Genomic DNA, 4,940 nt, shown 5'->3' with positions numbered 1-4,940 from the left:
TCAGTCATAGCACCTTTTGTTTTGGGTGGCCGGTTCTGGTACACTGGGTTATTTCCAGAACTCTAATATATTTGAAAATCACAGTTGTTAGTCTGATAGCTATTATTATTATATTATTATTATTATTATTATTATTATTATACACAGTTTGTAAGTTCATGTTTTGTTTTATACATTGTTTAATATACTAATGCCTTCAAGCAAATATTAGTGTAGATTTTGGGCACACAGTATATAAAGCTGTAATTTTGTGACAAGGGAAAGGAGTGAGGTGGGGATGGTCTTGTAAGGAGCAATTTTTTGTATGAAAATTAAGCTGGCATAAATTCAAATTAGAGTATTACCTTGTTATGATGTTTAATGTAATCTCCATCATAACCACAGAGAAAACAGTTATGCACAAAAGGAAGTAGAAAAGAAATTCAAATATTTCACTAACAAAAAATTATGTCTAAATGAAGACAGTAATACAGGGAATGAAGAACCAAAAAAGGCATTTATTCACTTTTTTAGTTGTAGATGGACACAATACCTTTATTTTGTTTATTTAGTTTTATGTGGTGCTGGGGATCAAACCCAGTGCCTCACATGTGCTAGGCAAGTGCTCTATCACTGAGCTACAACCCCAGCCCCACAAAAGACATTATAATATAGAAAACAGCAAAGAGAGAAGTCCTTCCTTTTCAGTAATGTAAATATTTACAAAAGGCTTATACTTTCAAATCAAAGACAGAAATATGAAAAGGAAAATTACAAAAGCAATTCTGATTACATTAATAACTGAAAAATAAAATATTGAGGGATTAAAATAGCCAAAGAGCTGGGAAGACTAATCCCAGCAGCTTGGAAAGCTGAGGCAGGGGGAATCAGAAGTTCAAGGCCATAAGCAACTTAGTAAGACCCTAACCCAAAATTTAAAAAAGGAGATGGGGGTGGGGATGTAGCTCGATAGTAAAGTACCCCTGGGATCAATCCCCAGTATGAAAAATAAATAAATACGCTGAAGAAGTGAGACTTGTACAAGGAAAACAACAAAATATTGCTGAAAGTAATTTAAGACATAAATAAATGGAAACATATCCTATTCATGAATTGGAAAACTTCATTGTTCAAAGTAAGTGAAATGAAATTTCACGATCCAAGGCAATCTATAGACTTTATTACATTTCTATTAAAACAGCAATGGCTGTTTCGGTTTATTCTTTGTAGAAACATAAAAGCCCATCCTACATATCATGTAGAATATTAAGAGATCTTGAATAGCTAACTAAGTAGGCTGGGGATGTAGCTTGGCAGTAGGAGCATTTGCCTACTGTGTGTGAGACCCTGGATTCAGTCTCCAACACTGAAAAAAAATGGAGGATGTACACTTCATGATTAGTATAGAGGTAGTATAATCAAAATCTTGTAATACTGCAGTAAAGACTGGAGATGAAGTTCAGTGGTAGAGCACTTGCCTACCCTCTGAGTACTGGCGTCAATCCCCAGTACCCAGAGAGTAGGGGAAGTACAAAAGTTTGAACAAAGGAACAAAAGAAATATGCAAAAAACAGCAAAATGACAAATATGAAACAATCATGTCAATTACATTAAATGTTTAAATGGCAGCCTTTACAGAAAAATTCATCATATCCCTTTGCAAAAGAGGCAAAGATCTAAAACAGTAAGATCAGATTAGTGAGTATTAGACAAGCTACTATTGTGTGTGCTGTCAACATTCTGGAAAATTTTGCCATTGAATTTGCCCTTGAGGATGTTTTGGAAGGTAAGCTCAATAGGAAAATGGTGAAAATAAGCATGGGAGCATGTTTCTTCAGATATAAAAATTTGGCAGATAGGGGAGGCTGAGGCAGGAGGCAAGTTCAAGGCCAGCCTTAGCAACTTCACAAGACTGTTTCTCAAAATAAAAAGGAATAGGTAGCTCAGTGGTAAAGCATCCCTGGGTTCAATCCCCAGCACCATAAAAAAAGAAAAGAAAAAAATTGGTTGATAAAGATGACTTCATGACTGCAGATTCTAAATTTCTGGTATTGCAATAATCCACTGGCAAGAAGAGTTGTCTCAATCTTGTGCAAAGAAATGTTAATATTTTCAAATTCATTACTCCTCAGATTGTCAAATACAGTCCTGACATTACACCATAATTGTTTCTAACCCAGTAAGCATGCTTACATGTATTACCTCAAAACTGTTACCCAAACACTCTTGATTGAATGTGGGTGCAAACTGAATTTTGTTAGATTTCGCTATCTTTTGACTGAAAGATTTGGCATTAATTCCAATAGCTGCCATGGATGGATTTTGGGAGAACATGGCAAATTGAGAGTGCTGCGAGTGAGGCTGGAGTGGAGTAAATATGGCAAGTGTTCCTCTCCAGGATCTGAATGTAGCAATGGATAATGATAGTAAAACTGGAAGTAAGTACATAAGATGGTTGGTTGGAAGTGCCTGTGAATTCATCAAGCTAAAAGGATTGATCAACTGGACTATAGGATTAATAAATGTAGTTCTCATTGAATCCCTATTCAAAAACCTATCCAGGATTCATCCAAAGTCAGCAGTGACAAAGGAGCTGTATGGCATTGAGAGTGAATCTTGAGTTTTCCATGTATTCTCAATCCTGGGGGATTAGCCAGCATTATCAATCAGAGCTGAAGAATAATGAGAATGCTCAGCTCAAGAAAAGTACAGATACCTTGTAGGACATCCAGAAGGACCTAAAAGACCCATGACTTATGATTAACCCTGAGCTTTTATTTATTTATTTATTTTTTTTTGAGAGAGAGAGAATTTTAATATTTATTTTTTAGTTTTCGGCAGACAACATCTTTCTTTGTATGTGGTGCTGAAGATTGAACCCGGGCCACATGCATGCCAGGCAAGTGCGCTACTACTTGAGCCACATCCCCAGCCCAAAGCCTTTAATTTTTATCCATGTACATGGGTCATAGTTTCCCTCTTCCTTAATATGTGATGTGGAAAATTGCTGCAAAGAGTCTTTACACAAAATTATCTCTTGGGTACTTCTTTTTTTTCAAATTTTTTTGCTTTAATTGGTTATACACAATAGTAGAATGTGTTTATGCACTTTGATATATCATACATAAATTAGATATAATTTATCATTTTTCTGAGTGTACATGTTGTAGAATCATATTGGTCATGCAGTCACACATATACATAAAGTAGTAATAATAATAATAATAATGTCTGTTTCATTCTATCATCTTTCCTATCCCCACATTCTCTCCCCTCCCTTCCCCTCCCTCTACCTAATCTAAGGTAACACTATTCAGCTCTAGTGCCCCCCCCCCCCCCCCCCCCCCGCTTATTGTGAGTTAGCATCTGCATATTAGAGAAAACATTTGGTGTTTGGTTTTTTGGGATCCTGGGTGCTTCTTAAAAAAATTAAAAGTAGAATTATAATAAGTAAAGGACTTAATAATTATTCACTTAAAATTTTCCAAGAAGAATACTCACAACCAGATACTCAAAACCAGATAAAATGTAAGAACTATTTAAAGAAACAATAATACCAATACTTAATAATTTATTTCAGAAAACAAAGGAAGAGGGGGAAACACTTCCAAATTCATTTTATGAGAATCAGTGTATGCTAGTACTAAAGGCAGATTAAAAAATATCAAAGAGGGGCTGAGATTGTGGCTCAGCAGTAGAGCACTTGTCTAGCATGTGTGAGGCCCTGGGTTTGATCCTCAGCACCACATAAAAATAAATACATAAAATAAAAGGTATTGTTTCCAACTACTTCCAAAAAATAAAAAATGCTTTAAAAAATATCAAAGAAATATACAGACTCTGATGAATAGACCCCAAACCTTTACCAATCCAAAAGAGCACTTGACAAACTCCAAAACATATTGATTGGTATAAGCTCTCAACATATAAAAAGTTTTAAAAGATGATCTCAGTGGACACAAAAAGATATTTGACATGGTCTAATATATTTCTCAACTTAAAACTTCCAAAACACTAGGAATACAAGTAGGAAAAAAAAGAATTATTTAGGCCAGGTACAGTGGCACCGTCTCCAAAGCTGCTGGGATTACAGACGGCTAAGACAGGAGTATCGCAAGTTCAAAAGCACCCCAGTGAGGCACTAAGCAACTCAGTGAGACCCTGTCTCTAAATAAAATTCAAAATAGGGCTGGGGATATGGCTCAGTTGTCAAGTGCCCCTGAGTTCAACCCCTGGTACCCTCCCAAACATTCTTCATCATGGTAAAGGGTATTATGGCAGTCAAACCAGAGAAGCAGAGTCAATAGGAGATAAACACATATCTACATATTAAAGGATTTGTTAGACATAATGTGTCCAATCATGGGAGTTGATTAAGCAGTCTCTATAAGGTGCCTGTTAAAAAAACAATGGAAGGTATCTTAATCCCAAGACTTTGTTCACAGAATTAACCATATCCCAAATGTCAGGAAAGCTGAAGGAGAGTCAAGAAAAGGTAGAACAGTTGCAGCCATAAATGCTGGTTGACAGTGTCATCAAACTACTACACTGTGTTGCCTAGCTTATACAAGGCCCTGAGTTCAGTTCTCAGCCCTGGGCAAAACAAAAAACAAAATATACAAAGAAGACAACCCTTTGAAATTTACTTTAGCCTACCTAAATGAAGGCAACATAACATTTTAAAGATATAAACACCAAAATAAAAGAAATCCAGCAACTAATGGTGAAAACTGAATTTTCCTTCAAATTACACCACATTACAGAACGTATGTCCATTCTTTTCTCCACTGTTAGTGGAGAAAAGAATGGACATACATTCATAAAAAAAATTACTGAAATATTTTAGTGCAATAAGTTTTTTAAAAAATTGGTGCATTCATATTTGAAAGGAAGAAATACAATTACCTTTATTTGAAGGTGACGTTATGGTGTATGTTTAAAATCCACAATTAAAAAAGGTA

At 35.4% G+C, this 4,940-nt stretch overlaps 1 pseudogene; it reads left to right on the top strand.

Annotated features, from left to right (window-relative positions):
• Positions 1 to 1,753: 1,753 nt before the first annotated feature.
• On the top strand, positions 1,754 to 2,732 carry LOC143383192 (L-lactate dehydrogenase B chain-like; annotated as a pseudogene).
• Positions 2,733 to 4,940: the final 2,208 nt, after the last annotated feature.

Source organism: Callospermophilus lateralis, chromosome 18 (genome assembly GCF_048772815.1).
Source record: "Callospermophilus lateralis isolate mCalLat2 chromosome 18, mCalLat2.hap1, whole genome shotgun sequence".
In the NCBI taxonomy this organism is placed as follows: Eukaryota; Metazoa; Chordata; class Mammalia; order Rodentia; family Sciuridae; genus Callospermophilus; species Callospermophilus lateralis.
The sequence above is the reverse complement of the archived record's forward strand: the minus strand, read 5'-3'. Positions and strand labels throughout refer to the sequence as shown.